Here is a 13,534-nt window from a genome sequence, read left to right on the forward strand (position 1 = left end):
TTACAGGCGTGAGCCACTGTACCCGGCCTTTATTTTTTTATAAGGAACTTAGCCATTTAGAGTACCTCCAGATTTATCTTCTTCGGGCCAAAACCAGCAACAAATATATGTACCAAAAGTTAGCATCTTCCACTGGTTAACTGTTTCAAAACAGTGCAGTAGGCAGTATAAATGTGGCTCTATTTTTGGAACTGTTATTATTTAACACTTGTTAAGCATCCTGGGTAAATATATCTTACACAGATAATCCTACGCAGTGAGCTTCTTAAAAGCATAAAAGCTACTCGGGCAAGATTTAGGGAGATAGGAAGCTATACATTGTTACTGTAGATTAGTCTCAAAAGTTCTGATCAACTTTCTATTTTGACATTTGGAGACATCCATAGGTGCTTCTCTTGTTAAAGATAACGTCTCTTGTCTCTAAACCAATTCGTGTTACTGTAAGGAAAGGCAACCCAAGTTTTATAAATCAGCCCCTTTGTGGTCTCCGTTTTGCTATACTCTATGTTCTCTGAGAGTGCTATTAACAGAATTGAGAAAATAACCATCCAGATGGGCTATTTGGGGGCTGATCTTTACCCTGGAATCTTCCTGGAAAGTGAATGGCCTATGTCATGCAGTTGTTATGCAAGAGGTATCATGGGACCTTTCCTTCTGGGCGGTCATGGAGCCGCGGCAGAGCCCTGGGTGACCCAGCAGCAGCCGCCTGCTGTGTGACTGCCTTCACTGTCCTCCCCCACAACTGCTGTTGATTTCTCTGCATTGACCCTGCAGATGTTTTCCTGGCCTCATGGTGTTTCCCTGGACTTCTAAGGGACCTCTGTGCATCTATTTTAGTCCCCTTTCTGCTGGCAAGGCTCACTCCCCTAGTCTCCTTAAGCAATCTTATAAAAAACCTTCAGTGAAAAATGGACTGCAAAATACTAGCCAAGAAGGCGAAGGCATCTGGAAAATCCCCAGATTGGGCTATTGTGTGCTGCAATCCCAGCCCCCTTCTAAGCTCTGACATGCATATCAATGCAGGTGCCCTTGAGACTCCTGTAGGTTTGAGAAAGCGTGACGTGCTCCCAGAATCCTGGATTTGGACTTCATTCTGGACAGCATATGACAAGGACGAGGACCCCTATTCTAGCCAGTTAAAGCTGGACAGAATTTTTAAAAGCAATGAAGCCAGTTCCTTGGATATATCCACGGGTTTTGCTTTGAGAAGGAATTGAGTAGGCAGTGAGAAGAGCCGAGTGAAGCCTGGCCTGTGAGTGCCTCAACAACTGAGATGAACATCGACTCACTTGCGGGCAAGTTGTCAGTAAGTATTTATTCAATACCCACCGTGAGCCTTGTACTTTGCCTAGTTACTAAGAAACCAAAAGGGGGAAAAAGAGCCTCATCTGCTCAGAGTTCATAATAAACCTGTATTGTGAATACAGAATACAGAAAAACTGGACTCTAGTGAGGTGCTAGAAAGAGTGTACTGCTTAGCTGAGATAGCAGATGAAGGAAAGATATTTTCGGTTCCTCCTTGCAATGCAATCGTACCAGGAGGGTGGAGTGTTGGTGTTCTCAGCCCATTTAATTTGGGTGGAGCTGCGGGCTCATCAATTTGGGGACTGGCTTCATCGCTTGTTCTGTCCAGCAGTCGCGTCTTCTCGGACTCCTTGTTCCAGCTTGAATTCCTCTTTTGCCCTGGCTCCACTCTAAGTTGAAGACTGCATAATTCAGAAAATGCAGCGCAAGTAATTGTGTCCGGTGTGATGCTAAACATTTCCCAAAGGCAGCATAGATCTGCAGAAACTGCAGCTTGGGAGAAGTGATGGTGTTCCTTGCCCCACCACCTCAGCCTGTGAGTGGGATCATTCTCACTCACATGATCTATTATTGTGATGTTCTCATAACGTAGCCTGGCCATCATCTGGGAACTTGCTGGAAATGCAAATTTTGGCATCCCGCCTAAGACCTTAAACTGAAGAAGGGCCCAGCTCTCTCTTGTAACTAGCAACAGATGTAACCTGCGTGGTTCCGATACAAACTGACCTGGAAGAATGGCCCTGGTATTTACATTTTGGTCCTTAGATGCAGGTAATCTGAGCTGAACATCTTCAAACCTGAGGCATAGCATAGAAAAAAGAAATAAAGAATACAGTTTATATAAAGTAAAAAAATTTTTTAGAAAGGACTTAAGTTGGCCGGGGCGCGGTGGCTCACGCCTGTAATCCCAGCACTTTGGGAGCCCAAGGCGGGCGGATCACGAGGTCAAGAGATGGAGACAATCCTGGCTAACACAGTGAAACCCCGTCTATACTAAAAATACAAAAAGTTAGCCAGGCGTGGTAGCAGGCGTGGTAGTCCCAGCTACTCGGGAGGCTGAGGCGGGAAAATCGCTTGAACCCGGGAGATGGAGGTTGTAGTGAGCCAAGATTGAGCCAGTGCACTCCAGCCTGGGGGACAGAGCAAGACCCTGCCTCAAAAAAAAAAAAAAAATCAAACCTAGGCAACATAATGAGGCCCCACCTCTACAAAAAATTAATTGTTTTAATTAGCCAGGTTGATGGTGTGCACCTGTGATCCCAGGTACTCAGGAGGCTGAGGTGGGTGGATCGCTTGAGCCCAGGAGCCCTCCCTGGGGATGCTCCTATTTCTGCCTGCAGCCTCATTTGTCACTCTGTGCAGACTCAATTCTGTTTTTTTTTTGTTTTTTTTTGTTTTTTTTTGAGACGGAGTCTCGCTCTGTCACCCAGGCTGGAGTGCAGTGGTGCGATCTCGGTTCACTGCAAACTCCGCCCTCCCGGGTTCACGCCATTCTCCTGCCTCATTCTCCCGAGTAGCTGGGACTACAGGCGCCCGCCACCACGCCCGGCTAATTTTTTTTTTTTTGTAGTTTTAGTAGAGACAGGGTTTCACTGTGTTAGCCAGGATGGTCTCCGTCTCTTGACCTCGTAATCCACCCGCCTCGGCCTCCCAAAGTGCTGGGATTACAGGCATGAGCCACCGCGCCCAGCCTAATTCTGTCTTTAATTCATGTTTTTTTTTTTTTGCCATACTCTGGCCACCCTTTTCCAAATGCCTGTTGGATGTTGCCTACTGCTGTTGTTTTGTCCTTTGGATTTGTTTGCCACTGTTCCAAATTTTTTATTACTGAAATGATTTACAATTTAATTTCCAGACTTTATTTCCTATAGTTTGCCTAATGTTTTAAAAGTCCTTTCCTAGCCATTTGATTATAAGTCAAGTTAGTACTAACGCCTCCCCCTCACACCCTATTGCCACCCATTTGTGTTTAAATGTAACCTTACTAGCTTCATTACCCACCCAGCTTTCTTGCCTTTTTGCAGTGGTAAAATATAACAGAAAATGTATCATTGGAAGTATGCATCTCAACGTGGTTAAGTACATTCATGTTGATGTGCAGCCATCATGATCCACCCTCCATCTCCAGAACATTTGCACCTGTTAAACACTGACTCTTGCCGTGCACAGTGGCTCACACCTGTAATCCTAGCACTTTGGGAGGTCAAGGCAGGTGGATCACTTGAAGTCATCCTGGCCAACATGGTGAAACCCCATCTCTACAGAAAATACAAAAATCAGCCAGGCGTGGTGTCGGGTGCCTGTAATCCCAGCTACTCAGGAGGCTGAGGTTGGAGAATCACTTGAACCCAGGAGGCAGAGATTGCAGTGAGCTGAGATCCCGCCACTGCGCTCCAGCACTCCACGCCCAGCGAATTTTTGTATTTTTAGTAGAGACGGGGTTTCACCGTGTTGGCCAGGATGGTCTCAATCTCCTGACCTCGTGATCCACCCGCCTCAGCCTGCCAAAGTGCTGGGATTACAGGCGTGAGCCACTGCGCCCTGCCAAGTTTTCTATTTTTTAATAGAGATAGGGTCTTGCCAAGTTGAAGTGCAGTGATATGATCATAGCTCACTGCAGCCTCCAACCCCAGGGCTCAAATGATCCTCCTTCCTCAACCTCCTAAGTAGCTAGAACTACAGACACACATCACAGCACCTGGCTAATTTTTTGTTTGGAGTTTTTTTGACTTTTTTTTTTTTTTTTTTTTTTTTGAGACGGAGTCTCGCTCTGTTGCCCAGGCTGGAGTGCAGTGGCGTGATCTCGGCTCACTGCAAGCTCCACCTCCCGGGTTCATGCCATTCTCCTGCCTCAGCCTCCCGAGTAGCTGGGACTACAGGCTCCCGCCACTACGCCCGGCTAATTTTTTGTATTTTTTAGTAGAGACGGGGTTTTGCCATGTTGGCCAGGATGGTCTCTATCTCCTGACCTCGTGATCCACCCACCTCGGGCTCCCAAAGTGCAGGGATTACAGGCGTGAGCCACTGCGCCCTGCCAAGTTTTCTATTTTTTTAATAGAGATAGGGTATTGCCAAGTTGAAGTTTAGTGGTACGATCATAGCTCACTGCAGCCTCCAACCCCAGGGCTCAAGTGATCCTCCTTCCTCAACCTCCCAGGTAGCTGGAACTACAGACACACACCACAGCGCCTGGCTAATTTTTTGTTTGGGATTTTTTTGAGTAATTTTTAAAACAAATTTTTGGACAGGTGTGTTGGCTCACGCCTGTAATCCCAGCACTTTGGGAGGCCGAGGCAGGCAGATCACCTGAGGTAGGGAGTTCAAGACCAGCCTGACAAACGTGGAGAAACCCCGTCTCTACTAAAAACACAAAATTAGCCGGGCATGGTGGGGCATGCCTGTAATCCCAGCTTCTCGGGAGGCTGAGGCAGGAGAATCACTTGAACCCAGGAGGCAGAGGTTTCAGTGAGCTGAGATGGCGCCATTGCACTCCAGCCTGGGCAACAAGAGTGAAACTCCATCTCAAAAAAAAAAGAGATGGGGTCTTGGATGTTTCCCAGGCTGGTCTCAAACTCCCAGGCTCTAGTGATCCTCCCACCTCAGCCTCCCAAAGCACAAGGATTACAGGCGTGAGCCACCACACCTGGCCTCTGTGTTTACTTTTTTGACGACCTGCCATACTGTCTTCCACCATGGCTGCCGTGTTTTACATTCTCACCAGCAATGCACAAGGGTTCCAATTGCTCTACATCCGCACCAACGCCGATCTCTATTTTTTTTGAGCCATGCTTGTGGGTGTGACACGGCACTGCACCACTGTTTCTGGTGCCTACTGTCACCCCCTCATCTGCAACTGCCACTTTAAGCTCATGTCAGCTGCCAAACTTCTCTTCCCTCCCCTGTCTCCTTACCTGCCGTCTGCTTCTAACGCTCTCAGTGGGGGGATAATGTGTTTTCCTCCTGCTGATGGCGTGTTTCAAATCTGATACCCGCCTCTGGCATGTTTAATCACCTGCCAAGCCCTATATAATCTTCACAGAAACCATTCACATCTCTTCCCTCCTATGAGCAGGCTGTCATTTTGTTTTTTTTTTTCAACTGGAGCCTTGCTCTTGTTGCCCAAGCTGGAGTGCAATGGTGCAATCTCGGCTCACCACAACCTCCGCCTTATGGGTTCAAGCGGTTCTCCCACCTGAGCTTTCCAAGTAGCTGGGATTACAGGCATGTGCCACCATGCCCAGTTAATTTTGTATTTTTAGTAGAGACGGGGTTTCTCCATGTTTGTCAGGCTGGTCTCGAACTCCCAACCTCAGGTGATCCGCCCACCTCAGCCTCCCAAAGTGCTGGGATTACAGGCCTGAGCCACCACGCCTGACCCAGGCTGTCATTTTCTCTTTTGCCTAGCTTACTGTGTAATCTCTCTGACTTCTCCAAACCACTTGGCACTGCCATAGACCTGAACTGTCCCATCGGGTCCCTACTCCATAGCATCCTCTATCAGCTTTCCATTGCCCACCAGAAAAGGTGGGAAGAAAATTAGCATGGGCCAGCCATGTTGGCTCACACCTGTAATCCCAGCACTTTGATAGGCTGAGGCAGGCAGATGGCTTGAGGTCAGAAGATGTACACCTGCCTGGGGCAACACAGCAAAACCGCCTCTCTAAAAAGAAATAACAAAAATTAGCCAGGCATAGTGGCATGCCTGTAATTGCAGCTGCTTGAGAGGCTGAGGTGAGAGGACGGCTTGAGCTCAGAAGGTGAAGGTTGCTGTGAGCCATGACCACAACACTGCGCTCCAGCCTGGGCAACAGAGCAAGACACTGTCTCAAAAATAATATATATTTTACAAAGAAATAGCATGTGAATATCTTTCATGTGCCAAGCACTGTGCTAAGTGCACTACATCTAGATACGAGTCCCATCTCATAGATGAACAAGCAACACAAAGAACTTAAGTAACTTGTTTAAGATCACACAGCTAGTAAGCAGTAAACTAAGATTCAAACTATTTCAAAAGCAATCGTATTCTCAAGTCCACTCTACAGCCTCATTTAAGACTAATTATAGGCCGGCCGCGGTGGCTCACGCCTGTAATCCCAGCACTTTGGGAGGCCGAGGCAGGCAGATCACAAGGTCAGGAGATCCAGACCATCCTGGCTAACACGGTGAAACCCCGTCTCTACTAAAAATACAAAAAAAATTAGCCGGGCGTGGTGGCGGGAGCCTGTAGTCTCAGCTGCTGGGGAGGCTGAGGCAGGAGAATTGCTTGAACCTGGGAGGCGGAGCTTGCACTGGGCCTAGATCGCGCCACTGCACTCCAGCCTGGGCGACAGAGCGAGACTCATCTCAAAAAAAAAAAAAAAAGATTAATTACAATCCTGTTACATGGATGTCCCATTCCCCTTTTATGAAAAAAGCACTAAAGTAGCTTGCCTAAAGTGTATTACTTAATAATTTAGGAGCTGGAATCTGAACCTGCATCTGACTTCAAAGTATCCAATGCTGATTCCTCACCTCTCCCAGACCCTTCGCCTGGCAGCAGGGCCCTGTTTGATCTAGACCCACATGGTTTAACAACCTTTTGCCCCAAATTAGACAGTTTGCCAGTGGATCTCCATTTTACCTCTCTGTCCTTGCTTTTATAATTCCATCAACATCTTTGCCTTTCCTCCAACCCAAAATCAATTGCCACTTTCTTCCTGAAACTTTCCATGTCTCCAAAACTCCAAGAAACCTTCCTTAACTCAAGAGGCATTGAGTTCACAACTCACTTGTGGTAGGAATGCTTGTTCCTTGGTGCCGTAAAAAAATAGCACTTGAATATAAATTTAATTTTTTTAGTAAGGTCATTTTTATACTTTCTGCAGAAAGGGTACACTTGCTAGCAGTTTTGTCACGAGAATGTACTGAACAAAGGAGACAGGGTCGTTTATAACCTGATGGGTCTATTTTATTGCTGTGTCTGGTTTTTTTGGCTGGAATGGGACTTTATATTTTGTATTTGTTTTGATTGGCTAGTAACTTACAACTTTTTAAAAGAGGCAAAGGCAGAGGAGAATAGGCCAGGTGCGGTGGCTCACACCTATAATCCCAGCACTTTGGGAGGCCAAGGCGGGCGGATCACGAGGTCAGGGGAGATCGAGACCATCCTGGCTAACACAGTGAAACCCCGTCTCTACTAAAAAAATACAAAAAAGTTAGCCGGGCGTGGTGATGGGCACCTGGAGTCCCAGCTACTCAGGAGGCTGAGGCAGGAGAATGGCGTGAACGTGGGAGGCCGAGCTTGCAGTGAGCCGAGCTGGCACCACTGCACTCCAGCCTGGGTGACAGAGCGAGACTCCATCTCAAAAAAAAAAAAAGGCAGAGGAGAATAAAGGAAGGAGGAAGGAACTTGTGGAATATTGAGAAAGGTAAAAACACCTTTAAATAAAGAAGAGGAACAGGCTATGACCTAGTGTTTGTTTGGACCATTATAAGTATGGCAGGGCAAATATTTAGGCTAAACTGTGGGAGCTGAGAATATAAAGTACATCGATTTTTTTTTTTTTTTTTTTTGATACAGAGTCTCACTCTGTCACCCAGGCTGGAGTGCAGTGGCGTGATCTCGGCTCACTGCAAGCTCCGCGTCCCGGATTCACGCCATTCTCCTGTCTCAGCCTCCTGAGTAGCTGGGACTACAGGCGCCCGCCACCACGCCCGGCTAATTTTTTGTATTTTTAGTAGAAACAGGGTTTCACCGTGTTAGCCAGGATGGTCTCAATCTCCTGACCTTGTGATCCACCTGCCTTGGCCTCCCAAAGTGCTGGGATTACAGGCGTGAGCAACCGTGCCCGGCCTGTATAAAGTACATTGATTTTTTTTATTATGGCTGGTAGATAAGAATGTTAGCACAGGTCTTTGAATAAATTTTGCTTTTAAGAGAAATTACTATTTATTTTTAATTAGATGGGGAGGAAAGTCTTTTAAGAGGAACCTCTTCTTTACTTTTTTTTTTTTTTTTTTGAGATGGAGTTGCCCAGCCTGTAGCCAGGCTGGAGTGCAGTGGCGTGATCTCAGGTCACTGCAAGCTCCGCCTCCTGGGTTCACGCCATTCTCCTGCCTCCGCCTCCCGAGTAGCTGGGACTACAGGCGCCCGCCACCACGCCTGGCTAATTTTTTGTATTTTTAGTAGAGACAGGGTTTCACCATGTTAGCCAGGATGGCTCGATCTCCTGACCTCGTGATCCGCCCACCTCGGCCTCCCAAAATGCTGGGATTACAGGCATGAGCCACTGCGCCCGGCCCTCTTCTTTACTTTTTACACTTGTAACATTCTTAAGTGTTGAGAATGTGCCAAAACTACATTGCAGCCCTTCTGCAGCTGAGCACATGATAGCCCCCAACAAATACATGCAAAATGAGCGGAAAATGTATTCCTGCAGGGAGGATGCCTCCCAGGATCATTGAAATAGCCAGTTATCAGCAGTTAGAAAACTGCATGAGACTGAGAAGCAGAGATCTGCTTCTGGCACCAAATGTCTTGCAGAAGTGTTTGCATTGCATTGATTTTCGGTGTTTGTCCTCCTCCCTGGCTTCCAGGTCTCTGAATGGGCGGTGAATCTCCCCTCACCCGCAAGCTGCCTTGTTAAAATCTTTTCCCAGCCTGGACTTTTTGTCCGAGTCATACTAGCAACCAAGTAAACAGTAACCTACTTGCCACCTGGGGAGGTACAGCGTGGCTTGACTGGATAGTAGCCTCTTTGGGTTTTGCTTCAAACCCAACCTATTTGAAGGTGAAGTGTGCGGTGAGAGTCTGGAACCCTGCAGCGGGGATGAGGGGGATGCAGAGGGAGGGAAACCGACCACAGAAGGGAAAACCAGCCCAGGCTGGCCAGCACTGAAAGCCACCTCTCCCTGAGGCTCAGCAGTGATCTGGACTATATCCTGGGTTCCAGAAAAGGCAGAGGTTCTTACCGAAAGCAGGTAAGTGTCTTGTCTGTCTGCATTAAGCTCAGAGTTGGTAGGAAAAGACTCTTCTAGCAAATAAACCATTTGGGGAAAGGGGAAGAGCAGCCAGTGGGACAGGGACACTCATCCCATTTGTTGGACAGAGTCAGAAGGGGTGGGTACGAGGAAGTGGCTACCGCTGACTATGGGGTATCCCAGGCAACATCCAAGCCAGGAAACAAGTGATTTTCTTGGCAATAAGTCAGGAACTGGCTCCTGGCTACTAGTGTGAGGGGCTCATTCCTGGGAATACTCACCCTTGCTCTGCTAATAAGAGGAAGTAGGTGGGGACGTGGGCATCACCCTGAGGTCCCCAACCCAGCTCCTCACAGTGGGAAGAAATGAGCACAGCTCTACAGTGGAGCCGGCAGTCTCGTGACAAGTCTGACGGCAAAGTCAGATGGTGAGTCATTGTGGCTCCTTGATTCAAGGATGCTTACTGGATGCCTCTGCGCCATGGCCAGAATACTGCCCCGAGACTTTCTGTTGTTGTTGAGACAGTTTTACTCTGTCACCCAGGCTGGAGTGCTGTGGCATGATGTCGGCTCACTGCTCCGCCTCCTGGGTTCAAGCAATTCTCCTGCCTCAGCCTCCCAAGTAGCTGGGACTACAGGCGCATGCCACCATGCCTGGCTAATTTTTTTTTTTTTTCTATTAGTAGAGATGGGGTTTCAGCATATTGGCCAGGCTGGTCTCGAACTCCTGACCTCAGGTGATCTGCCCACCTTGGCCTCCCAAAGTGCTAGGATTACAGGCGTGAGCCATCGTGCCCAGCCTCAAGACCGTCTTAACTCACAAATAACTGGTAATTTTCATGGGGAAGCAAGTCAGTGTCAACGTAATGCAGTAAGTGCTGCAACTGAATATTCAATGGGTTAACAGGAGAGGGCTCCTAGCCAAGAATTGGGTGACTCCAGAAAGGCATGTGGGAGGAGGTGACGTCTGAGCTGAAGCCCAAAGAACAGTTTGTAAATCACTGGGTTTGGATGCGGAAAGAGTGTCCTGGGTGAAGGGGACAGTATGTGCAAGACTTGATGCAAGACTGACGTGTTCCGAAAGCAAAAACTGAAAGCAGGGAGTGAGGGAGAGGAAAACCAGGGCAGGTTGTGCGGGAGTGGGAGCCTGTCCCGAGAGCCGTGGGAAGGCAGCAGGCCGAAAACTGCCCCCGCGCCCTTTCACTCACTTGGCCGTTTGGAAGGTGGATTTGAGGGCAACAAGGCTGAAGGCAAGGAGCTGAGTTAGGAGCCCTCAGGCATCCCGGGGGACAATCTGTGGTGATCCAGCAGTGGCTGCACAGAAGGGGAAGCCAGAGGAGTCAAGCCAAGGGAATGGGACGTTTTTAAACGGGAAGAGCAAAAAGTGTTGTGATCTGAGGAGCTTGGAAAACTCTAGCACGCTCCTCCCTACAGCTCACCAGCTAGTATCATTTCTCTAAATAGTGTGTCTTGTTCACAATATGATCCTCAGTTACAGTGTATTAAGAATCACTTTTCCAGCCGGGGCGCAGTGGCTCAGGCCTGTAATTCCAGCACTTTGGGAAGTTGAGATGGGCAGATCACTTGAGGCTGACGAGTTCAAGACCAGCCTGGACAACAGGGTGAAACCCCATTTCTACTAAAAATGCACAAATTAGCCGGGCGTAATGGAGCATGCCTGTAATCCTAGCTACTTGGGAGGCTGAGGCAGGAGAACTGTTTGAACCCAGGAGGCAGAGGTTGCCGTGAGCCAAGATCACACTACCGCACTCCAGCCTGGGCAATGCAGTGAGACTGTCTCAAAAAAAAAAAAAAAAGGTCTGGGCCCAAGGCGGATGGATCACCTGAGGTGAGGAGTTTGAGACCACCATGGCCAACATGGTGAAACCCCGTATTTACTAAAATACAAAAATTAGCCGGGCATGGTGGCTCGTGCCTGTAATCGCAGCTACTGGGAGGCTGAGGCAGGACAATCGCTTGAACCTGGGAGGTGGAGGTTGCAGTGAACCGAGATCATGCCCCTGCACTCTAGCCCGGGTGACAGAGCAAGACTCACATCTCAAAAAAAAAGAAAAAAAAACTTTGCCATTTGTGGTGGCGCGTGCCTGTAATCCCAGCTACTCAGGAAGCTGAGGCAGGAGAATCACTGGAACCTGGGAGGCAGGGGTTGCAATGAGCTGAGATCATGCCACTGCACTCCAGCCTGGGCAACAGAGTGAGACTCCATCTCAAAAAAAGGAGAATCGGCTGGGCACAGTGACTCACCCCTGTAATCCCAGCACTTTGGGAGGCCAAGGTGGGCAGATCACCTGAGGTCAGGAGTTCAAGACCAGCCTGATCAACATGGAGAAACCCCATCTCTACTAAAAATACAGAAATATAGGTGGGCATGGTGGCGCATGCCTGTAATCCCAGCTACTCTGGAGGCTGAGGCAGGAGAATTGCTTGAACCCAGGAGTTGAAGGTTTCGGTGAGCCAAGATCGTGCCATTGCACTCCAGCCTGGGCAACAAGAGCAAAACTCCGTCTCAAAAAAAAAAAAAAAAAAAAAGAATCACTTTTCCACTGGGTGCAGTGTCTCAGGCCTGTAATCCCAGCACTTTGAGTGGTTGAGATGGGATTACTGTTTGAACCCAGGCATTCACGACCAGCCTTAGCAACATGGCGAGACCCCATCTCTACAAATAATTTTTTTTTTTTGAGACAGAGTCTCACTCTGTCACCCAGGCTAGAGTGCAGTGGCGCGATCTAGGCTCACTTCAAGCACCACCTCCCGGGTTCACGCCATTCTCCTGCCTCTACCTCCCGAGTAGCTGGGACTACAGGTGCCCGCCACCATGCCCGGCTAATTTTTTTGTATTTTTTAGTAGAGACAGGGTTTCACCGTATTAGCCAGGATGGTCTCAATCTCCTGACCTCGTGATCCGCCCGCCTCGGCCTCCCAAAGTGCTGGGATTACAGGCATGAGCCACCGCGCCCAGCCCTCCACAAATAATTTTTTAAAAATTAGCCGGGCATGATGGTGCACACCTGTAGTCTCAACAACTCAGGAGGCTGAGGCGGGAGGATCCCTTGAGTCAGGGAAGTTGAGGCTGCAGTGAGCCATGATCACGCCACTGCACTCTAGCCTGGGCAACAGAGTGAGACCTTTTACAATTTTCTGTACCTTCTGGATTTTCTACTTTTTTTTCTATTACTTTAAGCACTTTAAGAAAGGGAGCAGATGTTCATTAGTAACAAAAAGTCATGGATCATTCCCGTTAGTTCATTATCTTCTAGCAAAACAGACAGGCTGGGCCACAGGTTAGTTCTGGTGGTGGGATTCAGGCAGGGGTGGCCGGAGCAGCCTCTGAATGCTGCTGAGTGGTGAGATCAGTTGACAGTGCTATACCTCCTCTCTGACTTCCTCCCCACTTCCCCCCAAAACCTATCTGCTTCTTACTCGATGCCAAAGCCATCCTTAGCCACCTCCACATTTGAAAAATAGAGTCTGGAGTGGTGAGGAGGTAGGACTCGGTATCTGGAAATACTCCTGGAAATGGGGCACCTGGGGGCTGGAGGACTAGCCCAGGGCCAACCACATTAGCACAGTGTCTACAGCTGAGGTGTTCTTTCTGTCAAGCCGGTGTGCCTGCTGGCTGACTTCCTTCCCACAGTGCTGAGGAGAGAGTTCCTGAAGCCCCAGTGACCCCATCTCTCTCCTTCTCTGCAGGCAGCTTCGGTTCCTTGCTTGCATCCTTCATTCCTCAGAGCCGAGACAGCTCCATGGTTCTTCCCTGCCCTTCAGCCCTGGACAGTCACCAAGGCTCTCTATAAAGTTCTCTCCCAGTAACCCTTGTTCTCTACCCCTTCTCCCTAATCCCTCCCTCTCCACTTCATTGTTTTACTCTGAAGGGTCTCCTAATTGGCCTCTCACTGACTGCCCTCAACCCATTCTTCCAGAATAATTGTCCTCATACCACATTCAGTGCAGTATTTTCCCCCTTAAAAGCATTCAGTGTGGCCGGGCAGTGGCTCACGCCTGTAATCCCAACACTTCAGGAGGTGGAGGTGTGCGGATCAGCTGAGCTCAGGAGTTCAAGACAAGTCTGGGCAACATGGCAAACCCCATCTCTACAAAAAATTTTTTTAAAAAAATAGCCTGACATGGTGTCACACATCTATGGTCCCAACTACTTGGGAGGCTGAGGTGGGAGGATCGCTTGAGCCTGGGAGGCAGAGGTTGCAGTGAGCTGAGATTGCGCCACTACACTCCACCCTGGGCGACAG

At 48.7% G+C, this 13,534-nt stretch overlaps 1 protein-coding gene across 5 annotated transcripts in view; it reads left to right on the forward strand.

The window, feature by feature from the left end:
• Positions 1 to 1,039: 1,039 nt before the first annotated feature.
• The window catches only part of SLC25A18 (solute carrier family 25 member 18), a 33,202-nt gene continuing 20,707 nt past the window's right edge, over positions 1,040 to 13,534 (forward strand). For 2 of the 5 annotated variants that reach the window (XM_054469440.2, XM_054469441.2), the window contains exon 1: positions 1,040 to 1,306. The gene's annotated coding sequence lies outside the window, so the exon portion shown is untranslated. Of the gene's footprint in view, positions 1,307 to 8,777; positions 9,268 to 9,677; positions 9,695 to 10,119; positions 10,138 to 13,534 lie in introns of those variants that run through there. The other 3 variants (XM_054469439.2, XM_054469442.2, XM_054469443.2) reach the window with 3 other exon arrangements.

The sequence above is a fragment of the Pongo pygmaeus genome, chromosome 23 (genome assembly GCF_028885625.2).
Source record: "Pongo pygmaeus isolate AG05252 chromosome 23, NHGRI_mPonPyg2-v2.0_pri, whole genome shotgun sequence".
Taxonomy (NCBI): Eukaryota; Metazoa; Chordata; class Mammalia; order Primates; family Hominidae; genus Pongo; species Pongo pygmaeus.